Source organism: Rhipicephalus microplus, chromosome 2 (assembly GCF_043290135.1).
Source record: "Rhipicephalus microplus isolate Deutch F79 chromosome 2, USDA_Rmic, whole genome shotgun sequence".
Taxonomy (NCBI): domain Eukaryota; kingdom Metazoa; phylum Arthropoda; class Arachnida; order Ixodida; family Ixodidae; genus Rhipicephalus; species Rhipicephalus microplus.
In genome coordinates this window covers 286509028-286521738 of record NC_134701.1, presented here as the reverse complement: position 1 = coordinate 286521738, position 12711 = coordinate 286509028, and the positions used below count along the sequence as shown (strand labels likewise).

General features: G+C 44.1%; 1 protein-coding gene across 10 annotated transcripts in view; it reads right to left on the bottom strand.

Annotated features, from left to right (window-relative positions):
• LOC119177364 (uncharacterized) overlaps positions 1-12711 on the bottom strand; it is a 515905-nt gene that overhangs the window by 172441 nt on the left and 330753 nt on the right. The window lies entirely within an intron of this gene.

The window sequence follows — 12711 nt, the reverse complement described above, 5'->3', positions numbered from 1 at the left end:
ATGCAGCACAAACATGCCTAACATATTACCCTTTTGTACTTCAGGGTGCACTTGAACAGCATTAGTCTATGTACAACAGACCGAACGGCTCATTCGCGCAATACCATTGGTTGTCGCCACGATATGCGACGTGCCTGTCTCGGTGACTTTCGAACACAATTGAATGCTACAAATACCATTCAAATCGCGTGAAGCATGTTCGACTCTGTTACCATATTTCACACGAGAGGTGACAGGCGGACTATGGTTAGCATAGATTCATTATGACAACTCGGTAGCGCGAAAAATCGGGACAAAGTAACAAGGTATACGAAAACGTGCATTTGTTTGTACACGCCCTGGCTTTGTCCCGTTTGTTTGCGCTGCCAAGTTCTCGTGATGAAACTATATTTCGCAGCCTCTCCACTTCCACAAGTGCACTGTCACCCATTCAGGTCACTTGTGAGCGAAGGTCGGAAAAAAACTCGGGAGCTCATGCCGACTCACTCGCGAATTATATTTCGCTTTTAGGACTCACTCGGACTCACCCCCGTATTCACAAATGCTTCTCGACTCGACTTTCATCCTTCACTTGACAAAGTTGAGCACTGCGCCACCGCTCGGCTGAAAACGACGCTGCGCTACTCAATAATCGCAGCAGATTATCGCTGATATGCACTGACTTGCCGTGCCGAGAGACGCCGCTCCCATCGGCTTTCTCAAGTGAAGGTGAAGCGTTGAGTGGAGGGGCGTTCTAGAATACGGGGGTAAGATTCCCCAAAACTTTCTTGAACCGCACTCACCCAGTCTCACACTTATGGAACTTTTCGTCAACCACGTAGTCTCGCTCGGATGCAAACTCATTTAAATATTACTCACCCGGATTCACTCAGGTTCAGAATCACGGGTCGATCTGAGTCTGAGTGAATCCGAGTGATCGACTCATGAGTAAGCTAGTTCATCGACCTATATGTTAGTGAGTTTCTTTAATGTAGGAACGCCGATTAACTCTTGTGTTTCTTTGGTACCCAACGTTGATGAACTACAGATGCATGGATGCAAGCACTCTGATTTATCACCTTTATTGAGAAATTGTGAGCGCTGAACGAACAAGCTTCGTAATTAACTCGAGCGACTTCATCCACAGTTTTTTCATGTTTTCGAGCGTTTTCACTATGCACGTAAACACGTTAACGTTCGAGTGGGTGTTAACAGAACTATACGAAACGTGACTATGTGAACGGTGATGTCCTAATCCCTCTGACGGCTTATAAAGCAGAAGGTCAGCATCGGATCAACAACGACAACTACAACCGTGAGCGCAGCAACAACGGGATAACACGGTTATTACTATACGAAAGCGGGAAAGAGGGGGAAAATAAGATACATATATACAGAGCCAGTGGCGCTGCTGCGAAACATCATTAGCGTAATTGTACTGACGCAGTGTCGACCCGATACCAGGAAGTGTGCACAGCAGGTTGGCATCCAGAAAGCACAGTGCGCTTGCTGAGTAAGCAGGCCTTCGACGTGTTTTCCGAGCTGAACGCTGCGTTTTCCCAACTGGACGGGGCACGCAGGTGTATGAAAACGCGCTCGTTGAAAAACCTAACAAGCTACACCGTCGTCATGGAAGGTATACGTGATTTATACTGCGATGTTGCCAAATTGGCAAGAATTGCAACGATTCGGCACGTTCTCAAAAGCTGAATCATCATTTTATGCGTGCAGACTTTAAGGGCAAGTAAGAATGAATATAGACGGAACACAAGAGCTGGCGTCTGCATCTTTACGTGTATCGGCTTGATCACGTTAATTATGTGAATATATGGAGACGCAAGATGACCTATATAGGCTCTTTTGAGCATACCTGAATATACAGTTTAGAGAGAAGATTCTCTGCAGAGAGTATGTTCTGTATGTATTATGGTACAAGCTATATAGACTATACGTCTCCAAGAATATTTGGTAATCACTCATTGATTTCCAAATAAATGTAACAATGAAGAGATAGCAAAGTTACAATTTACTTCGTTTTACTGTGCTTCGTTAGAAACGACATTAAAAAAAATCAGTCCCTCATGTGGCATTCTGTCCTGCGCAAAAAGGATACTATAATCAACAGCGAAAAGCACGCTTTGGGCATATTCTATATGCGAGATATTGAGCGCATCATGCCTGAAAGACTTGCAGCACGTACGTCGGCAAATGGGATGTTCTGCGAGACAGACTGCACAAAAATGGTAACCAAAAAAAAAGGGGGGGGGGGATTTGAAAAAAAAAAGCATTGCAGTGCGAGGAAGACGCAGTTTATGGGCTTTGGTAATCGGTTTTTAACGATGAAACGGCGCAAGAAAGGGATTAAAAATCTCCAAATCGTTCGCCTCACTTTGGCGTGCTTGCAAGAGCACGTTCTATAGCACATACGCTCAAATGAGAAGGAGACGGTCTGAAAAATCCATTTGGCGGGCGAAAAGAAACCGACGTGAAAACTTCTCCTGGCCCGCAGCCTCGCTTCAACCGCAAGTGAGAGTGATAAACGCACAGAGAACGACTCACTCGTTTTTGCTCGAGGATAGGCTAGTACTTCTGTCTCTTTTTTTAACACTCAATGGAATGGAATGAAAAAAACTTTATTTCGGTCCTGCAGGACGCGCTTAGCGCGTAGCGGGCGTCTCCCACGCAGGGACCGACAGGGAGTACCTGGCGGCCGCTTCGTGGGCCTGCTGGACGGCCCATTGCTGGTCGGCGAGAAGTGAGCTCCTGAGGGACTTCTCCCACTTGCTTGAAAACACTCCAAATTACTTTCTCTCAACAGACACTAAAATGTCCAAGACGTATGCGACACACAACAAACAACAAACTTTATTCAACGGACAAATATTCTTGGCTGAAATAACACTTCAAACACGACTGAATCGACATGAACTCGCAATAGAAACTCCAACTATAACTCTAACAAAGTGCTGACTAACTAGTTGGCAATAACAAACTAATCAAGTTTCAAGAGAGCCAGCACATCAGAAAAAAAAAACGGTCTTTATATTTGAGAAAACAACCTTTATTGGACGTCTACCTATACGAGGTACAGAATCATAAAAAAACGAAAGTAATTCGCCGGTCGCACACTACTCTCGTACTGACCAAACTTTTTCGTTGTACGTATAACGGCGTAAACGGCACTTTTTGTTCCTACACTTGTAACATAAAAAATATTTCTTCAACGACTAGTCAATTATAAAAGAGAAGCACTTCAACGAGCTTGCTTAACCCCCGACAAAACATAATCCTAACGGCACAGCTCACACTGCCCAGTATTTTCACGTCAACAAAAACCTGAAAGACGAGACTACGAATGGGAATCAAAGAGCCCTGAAAAAGGGGCACAGAGAGATAGACAAAAAAAAAAAAGAAAATGTTATGGCAGCTTCGCTCTATTGGTGCCAACCAATCAAATCAATAAAATGACTTTTGTTAAGACAAGAAGAGCAAACACAAAATATAAAATATGTAGACGAGGGTCCCAAAGAACGCGACCGCAACGGGACCCTGAAATGAAGCCTGAAACCAACGGAAGCCTGAAAAAAGTGGAAAGCTAGGCAGCCTTCTCCGGTTTTCTGCATGTTTCTTTTTCTCTTCATCCGTTTTTTTCTGTCTTTTTTCTCTTTATTTTCTCCTTTCTCATTACCTAATTCTCTTTTTATTCCATTCTTTCTCTTTTTCCCTATTTTTATTTCTCTTTTGTTTCATCTTTTTCAAGTTCTATCTTTATTCGTGGTTTTGCCTGCGTTACATCAAGCGCTGACAGCATAGGACAGCTTAGAATAGCCTGGACCCCTAAAATACTCCGCAGTATAAAAAAAAAAAAATCCACGCATCTCCACGAAGTGAATGATGACGAGTGGGCGAAGCTCCGGGTATCGGCGAGTAACCGTCCGTTACCCGAGCGCTGCCTCTTATAACGTAAATTGAGTCACATAAAGCGTATTTAGATATGTAAATTATTTCGCCTTCCGCTCGTCTAAGGAAACTGAAAGAGGATTTAGAAATTTGCTGGAGTGCAGGATATGCCTCGAAAGTGAATCCAAGAATCTGTCATCTTATTGGGGGCGAGATACCACTTTAATACCATTTTATTACGGGTAGTTTGTTGAGACACATAGTGCTTGACGTGTGTCCTTGTGTTAACGGTTTCTTTGAGAAGTTTCAACATATATGCGCATTTTAGAAGAGATCAACTCATTAAGGCTCTTCTCACTAGGTTATTTTCACCGGAGACCGCGTTCTCTTACCTTATAATTAGACTGTGTGTGTCTACGTTGCAGTTGCTAGTAAACTTTTCTGCGTGTCACACATCTTTCGACTACACTCTTAAAAAAAAGTTCGTAAAAACCTAGTAACTGGAAGGAAAATGTTAGTAACAGCCACTGTTACTAACTCTCTGAGACAGTTACTAACCTTTTACAAACTTGAAAGCAACAGGCGTGTTGTTACTACCCAAACCGCCTAGTTACTAACTCGAGTTAGTAACAAAAAGCTACCTTGCTTATAACCCTTCACAGTGCTGCAAAAACACGCATTCACTCACTGAGTGAAAGATTTTAATAAATTTTGCCATTTATCCCCTCGTACCTTCTCAAACCCTTCCCGTATATTCACTTTTTTTTATCATAGGTTGAATGCATATAATTTATACGGCCAACATTTTTAGAGGAATTGATATTTGAGTCTAACTGCATGTCACCCGAAATTTTATGCTGTCGTGTTTATCTTTGTTCCTCTGGATACGACGCTCTTCTTCGGACCATGGGCCCCTGGGTTTGAACCCCACTATGCCCAGAAATTTGTTTTTTTTTTCTTTTGAGCCAAAATAGCCTTAGATGATTTATCGAACTGAAAAGTTACCGTCAGCGTCCCGCGGCGTCGGGCAAAGCACAAGTGAAGCGAGAAATTATGTCGTGATGACGTCACTATTGATGTTACGTCATAAATCGCCAAAATATGTGACGCCGTTATGCCGTTATCACGTCCCGTTACAAAATAACGTCATCACACGACATTGTAGCTTGGTCAAAGGTAGATCTATCACGGATGATGTGCAAAACCATGCACGTTAGGTGCAGAAGCTTTCGGAGGGATCAATACGACGACGGAGATGAACAAGATGATGGCTTTCGTCTTCGACTCGTCTTACGTGAAAGCACATGAGACCCTATGAGTTTTTTTTTCTTCTTCTTCTCTGCATTTATCCACTTTTCTTTCCTCCAACACCTTGCTAGGGAACGCATGGTGGTGTATACGTCATTGCTAGGCGAGTTTATGCTGCAAACACTGCCTGCGCTGAACTCGCTACTGCGCCCTGTGCACATTTTCTCGTCCTTCGTTTAGTAAGGCGTTGTTTCACCATAATGAGCTTAATGAGGAGCCCGTGAATTACAAAAAAAATTGTGACGTGTTCACTTTCGCGCCACGATGTGTTTCACGAAGTGAAACAATGAAATCGTTTCGATTGATAAGTTGCTCTCTGAGAACCTTAATGTCGTAATTTCACTATTAAGAGTCTACTAAAAGAGAAAATTTTGATCACTGTTCCATTTTTAAATTTTGCGCCGCAAAGTCCACGTATATATTTTGTACTTTCGCGTGAATGATAAACGATATTCTCAATTAAACTTGGTAAGTAATACCGATGGCCCCCTCAGTGGAGAATGTACTTCATTTTCACTGATTACGAACTACATAGGACTTCGTAGACGCGATCAAACTCTATCACGTCAAGGCGTTTGGTTCGGGAACTTCAGGTGTTTTCTCTTCGCACTTCCTTTTTGCGGGTCTTCTCGTGGCAAGCGCGCCGATTTTGGAAATTCACTAATGAGATAAAATTGTTGTTATCCTTAATGGCCCTTTAACGTATAAGCTATATGCTTCGTTCACGGCGGCTCATAACAGCGATAGGCAGGCGCAGCGGTTATCACTTTTGCTCTCGCAACCACCAGGTGCGTCGTCGCAGAGCCACAGCCATCGTCGCAGAGCGGCCGCGGTGGCAGAACGTTCGGTCAAATACAGGGGTCGTTTGCGCGCGGAACATTAGGGAGCACTGTATTCAAGGTGCGTAAGCGGGCACGCCACTTAAACTTTTTTCTTATTTCGCGGGCATCTGCAATAATCAGAGAACAGCAATACTTCAAGCACAATAAGTTAGAAACAGTCAAATGGGATGTTTCACAAACCGATCAACTACATCTTATTTAAAACTTTTTCGGCCAGCTTCATTGCCTCAAAAGCTGATACATAATTCTTGCCTAATTAATCAGTGTTAAATGAAGCAACGAAATAGCGCAATATTCTCCATGCAATAACCACAAGCATTATTTTGGTTGTATTGTGATAGTCTGTATGCAATTTTTTGTTACTTTTTCTGGCTAAATTTAGCTTGGGCATGTATGCAATTATGAAACTGCATTCACTGTGCATCTTATATTTCTGCTTCAAGTTCTGAAATAACAGTTGACTAGTATTGCAGTCCTCACTTAAAGCAAGTTTACTTTACATTAGTTTTGTTGTAGCTGGCATGACACTTTATGAAAACGTTCATGTCCACAATGTGATATAATGCTTCTTGAAATTTTCTATGAGAGGACTACAAAATGTTTATAGATAGAAATAATGAACGTGGTGAACTGATTATGAATGTACAACATTAAACCCTGGCACTCATATCAAAATGTCTTCTGCCTAAATTTTTCCTCCAGTTGGATATGTATCAAACTGTGGCAAGTAATGTGTAGGTAGTATATAACAAATAAACATGATTTTAAATTAATAAGTTTATTGTCATTGCAAGCATTTTGCGTACAGTGAGGAAGGAAGGAAGCAACCAAAGGTAGAAGGCAGGGAGGTTAACCAGAAAGACATCAGGTAAGCTACCTTACACTGGGGAATTAGGGAAGGGGACAAGAAAGATGAGAAAGAGAGAAGAAAAAGAAAAAGGAAAAGACAGACAGTCAATTCACTGTGGCGTGTAGAACTCTACCGCAAGTCAGAGGCATTCACACAAACTCGTAGTCCTCAAAAAACATAAGAGGGCTTTCACTGTCTTGTGGGCTGTCGAGGGATGTGGACGGTGCTGTATTAGCACCTGCACAGAAAGAGGCCGATCATTCAGTCGCCGCAATGCGTTGGCAAGTACTTGTCTCTCTGAGGTCAATCGAGAACAGCAGGTGTTCAATATTTTCATCAGTGTTGCAAACATCGCATGCTGCACTATCAGTCATTCCGATTAACGTGGTACAAGCTTTCGTGAAAGCAAGTCCCAGTCAAAAACGATAGAGAAGCGAAGTGTCACGTCGATGTAGGCCGGGTGCAGGTCAGAGTTGTAGTGAAGGGTCATGTTCATGTAGTCTGGTACGTCGTATGCTTGGTGTGTTCCACTCAGTCAATGTGAGACTGCGAGCCAGTTGGCGAATTTGCCTCGCAGCGTCCGCTCTTGAAAGCGGAATCAAAACACTGTTTACTTCCTGATCTGATGTGTGAGCAGCATGATCTGCAGAATCATTTCCATTGCTGCCACAATGCCCAGGTAACCACTGAAAGTCGATGTCGTGGCCTTTTTGTATTAAGAGGTGCTGAAGTTTCACGGTTCGATAAGTCAACTGCCCGTGGCATCCGCGTCGGTGAACTGATGGCACGCACTGTAACGCTGGTTTTGAGTCAGAAAACACGGCCCATTTACTTGGTCTTTCTTCAAAATTGACGAGTTCTAGTGCACTGCGCAAAGCCTCGAGTTCTGCCGCCGTGAACATCGTCGCATGCGAAGTCTTAAAACGCAGAGTTACCTCTTGTAATGGTATAACCACTGCTCCACATGAACTAGACGATGTAGACGTGCCATCTCTGTAGATGTGCACGTGGTTACTGCAGGTCTGGTCCAGTACTAATAGACTCAGTTGTTTTAGGGCATGTGTCGGTAGGTCAGATTTTCTCCGCATTCCTGGGCTCATTAAGTAAACTCGTGGCCGACTCAAGCCCCAAGGAGGAAGCAGTGGCTTTGATGCAGGTGCATACGCCTCAGTAAATGATGAGCATTGCTTGCAGACAGTGGCACCGTATGTCGTGCGGGGCCTTTCAGCAGCGAGGCTCCCCGGGTGGTGGGAAGGGGTCCTGGTATAATGCCTGTGGTGCATACGCGTTGTCTCGGTAATATTATGTGTCTTGATTTAGTGATCTCGGGCAATGACAATGGTTTCAGCTGTTGAAACACTGCAGGGTAATCCAAGGCATATCTTGAGTGCTTGGGCTTGAATGCTCTGAATTTTATGCAGGTTAGTCTTGCCTGTGTTAGATATTGTAATTAAACTCTACCATAAGAATCCGATAAACTGCACCCTGTACAGTTGTAGCATGGACGGTACGGGCACTCCCCATTTCTCTTCTGCAAGGAATTTGAACATGTGAATGTTGCGATCAACTGCTTCTTCACATAGTTCGCGTTCGGAGTCCACAACAGGTTTCTGTCTATTATGACTCCTAAGAATCTGTGGCTTCTGCTGAACGATATGTGTTCTCCGTTAATCGAGATGCTGTAAGCAGGCATCGGTTTCCGCGTGAATGCTACCACTGCACATTTTCCGCAGGACACCTCGAGACCTTGTTTACGAACGTAGCATGACGTCGTTGTGGCAGTTTTCTGAAGGCAGTCTCGAAGCTGTAGCCTTGTCACACCTGATGAAGTCAGCGTAGATAGAAAATTCTTCAGTGGTTGGTAGGTGCTCGACTAGTCCACTGAGGGTTATATTGCGAAGTGTAAGGCTTAGCACTCCTCCTTGAGGGACTCCTCGGCTACTGCAATACTCAGGTGTTGGGCCATTCACCATCGTCACGTAGAATGATCTCAGCTGTAAGTAGCTGTACACCCACACATATACCTTTCCACCAAGACCTACTGTTTCCAAAGCACTAAGGATGGCTTCATGGGCGACATTGTCTTAAGCTCCCTTAACGTCTAGAAACAGGGCAGCACACAGTTTCTTAGAGGCTTTCTGGTGTTCAACATATGTCACCAGATTAACAACATTGTCAATTGATGAATGGCCGTGCCTGAATCCAGTCATGGATACTAGATAAATTTCATAGTGCTCTAAATACCACTTCATTTGTGTTAAAGTAATTCTTTCCACTGTTGTTCCCACACAACTGATAAGCACAATATGACGGTATGAGGCAATATCCACGAGATTCACCAGCTTTGAGAAGCGGAATGAGGCGACTTGACTTCCATGCTTGGTAAACCATACCAGTCTGCCAGGAGTCATCGTATAGGCATAAGAGTGCCTTCCGAGATTCGTCTCCAAGGTTACAAAGGGTACACAATGCAGTCAGGTCCGGGTGCTGAAGAACGTCTGCACAGTGCCAGTGCCACTTCTACCTCATCCATAGAAAGTGGGCATTCTATGCGGGGATCACGTGAGAGAAGCGGGTTGTCGAGTATTGCTATTCTTGTTTTCATGAAATTGGACTTGACGGCGATTCTTCGACAGAAGGATTCTGCGAGGTCAATCTATCTACATTGTAGGTGAAGTGCCAGAGATGTGAATGGGTCTCGCTGACCAAAGGTTGTGCTAAGAGCCCGGACAGTTCTCCATATCAGAAATAGGGGCTTTTCACGGATCCGACGACTCGCAGAAGGATGCCCAACGTCACCAAGCCAGTTTATTCATGTGCCGTCGTATTTTCTTTTGAGTGCATCTAGTTAGCCTACGATAGAGGCGAAAATGCTGTAGGCCCGTGTGCTCAGATTTGCGTGCACCTTAAAGAACCCCAGGTGGTCAAAATTTCTAGAGTCCTCCACTACCGCGTCTCTCATAATCATATGGTGGTTTTGGGTCGTTAAACGCCACATATATATCAAATCGTCTAGCCAGCCTCTAATCATCCATGCACTTTGTCCGTATGTATCTACGTTCTGCACGACGATGTATTGCATGTAGTTTCTCAAGCTTTTGAGCTTGCATACGATGAGTGTTGCGAGTTCAACCAGTCAGCATTACTTCAGGCCTTAACACAAGTCGAGAATCAAAGTAGAGGTCGAGAATCTGTGATGATGCAAGGTTTGTCGGTTTGACAAGTTTCTGTTCTGATGTTTTCTCGACGACATAGCACCAACGATGTCTGTCAAACATTGTATTCCCGAGCACATTCACAAGACAAAACACATCTCCACAATATATGTACAGCTCTGAGATCTGTCCAAAACTAGGTAGTATGGCTTTCTGCAGAATGACCACATCTTTGACTTTGTACGTTATCTGATCGACAGTCACAGAATTAACTTTCCACACAGGAACGCCGGGTGAGAAAACTTCAGCCATGCAAGGGGGCAAATCTTTCTCTTTTAAAGGCCTGGCTTTAGTTGTCTGAATAGAGTTGTGAAACTCTGAATTACAGAGTTCATAGCTCTGTAATAACTGGTGTCGCCCCGCAATTGTCTTACAAATATTCCTGAAATTTTGGTTACGCACAGCAATGGATTTGAGATACTGATGTTTGGCCTCATAGCGCATACACCAGTATTGCTTCAGTGGGCCAAGTTCATTGATTAGTCTTGGATAATGCACCAGGAAATGAAGTTTCGGAATTACGTGGCCAGGGTACAGAATCTCAAAAGAAGATGAAAAGTAACGAATGTCATCCTGCAGACATGCAAGGTGGTCATGTGGAAGGCTGTCAGCAAATATGAGGTCAACAATCCTTTTGAAAAGCAAGTACACTTCCCAGTGCTCGTTGAGTTCCGGAACAATGTCTCCAATCATAAGGGACAAAAACCTAAACAGGCACCACTTCTGCGATGCAGTGCCCTTATATGGAGTTTTCGAAGTAAGAAAGTGTTTTTCGACAGCTTGTGGTTTGTTTTTCTTGTCATGTGCACCAAAACTGAATGCTGTGATGCAATCTAGGTCTGAATATCTAATAACATTGGTACTGATGAGGCCTTGCAAAACATGCTTTAAAACGTGAGGTATGCTTCCCTCAAGCACATCGTGCATCAGGTCCGGCGGTAGCTGCAGTGTTGCATCAAAGTACCAAATGTTTAAAAGGGGCGATTCACCTTTCACACCATAAAGTGCAGTGCTTAGTGGCTGGTTCACCCTAGCACCTTCAATGTGAGTTTCATGCAAACTCTTGTTTCGAATTCGCACATCCATTTCATGGAATACAGAGCTAAAAGTTGCATATGGTGCAGTGCAAAACCTGCACGGGCGCCCTCTGTTAAAACAACAGGTAAATCCACCCAGCCTATTCATAGAAAGGTTGTCGCCACTAAATGCAACGAGAATTGCTCTGACTTTAGCAGTAGCTGAATTTATGTGCACTGTAAAGCCGGTTGCTTCCAATCTCACAATGTCTGAAACAACAGGTTCCAAGATTGCCTTCATGCCATGCTTGTCAACAAGCCTGTATGGCGCAACAAGAGCTACATGTATGGAGCGTAGCTGTGACCTGTGACGAGCATGTAGGTTGAGCACACTAAAGTACACAACAATTACTTTATGAATGCCTCGTTTTGACCCCAAGGGGTTCACAATCTCGAGCTCATCGCTGTAAAGAACAAGAAACAGAGTGTATTGTGCCCCGTTCTCCAGAAGTGCCGACAGTTTTTCCTTGAAGAATACACCATCAAAAAAACTTCGGAGAACTGGTGATGGCTGCCCAATTGTGAAGCTTTGGTCTAAACGTTCACGAAAAGTCTCGGACAACATCAGGTTTTGGAGGACACGAGGTATAGGCACATACTGAAATGTCTCGCCAACAGCAAGAATGTGCTCCTCGGGTTTGACATAAGGAAGATGTTCCTTTGCGAAATTTTCCCGGAGTGACTTCGTGCTGGCACTTTGGAACACATCTTCCAGAAAGTCACAAGCAAGCAACTTTTGCACATCTTCTCCAGCAGAATCTAAGGGGATGTTTTGTTGTATTTGAGAAGCAAATGCCTTCATTATGTCAAAAAAGGTGTCCTTGAAATCGGCAAAAATGCTCTCTGTTATAGAGTGCGGCAGCTTGTGCACTTCAGCTACGCGAAAAAAAAGTAAACACATCTGCTTCTTGACTTTTAGTGTGAAGTCGTGAATAGAGCTAGAAGAACCGTGTGCAGTCACAGTGCAGGTACTTTCTTGTCCGTTGCTCGTATCTTCGGCAAATGAGCTCGAAGAAGGCAATTCTGCGTCGTCGAAAGCAGTGACATCTGTTGTAGCATCCAGCCGCGGTGTAACACTTCCTGCAGCGTTCCCCTGTTGAGGCTCGTCGAGCTCCACGTAGCTTCTATGGCAGCGGTAAATGTGTCTCCGGTACGATTCGAACTCGTGATATGTCTTTGCACACCCTTGCACACCACACATGACAGAAAAATCCGTATCGTGGCGATGATCTCTGATGTGCCATATGACCTTGCAAAACTTTGCCGACGAAAACGGGCACCGTGGGCACGTATGCATGGCGTGAATTTGTTTCACTCACACAAACTACGGCGATTCATTCCCGCAGAACAATCTGCGCGCACTGGGCCCGAAACTAGAGGAGCACAGCACAATAAAACGTCAGCCACGGCAACTAGCTTGAGCATACCATCACAGCAACAGCAACATTCCAAGACAAATACGATGATGAAGGAGATCGGCTCTACTAAGGAATTACTAAAAAATATGTGCTAATTTTATGTTGCGCTGCCTTCATTTCTTT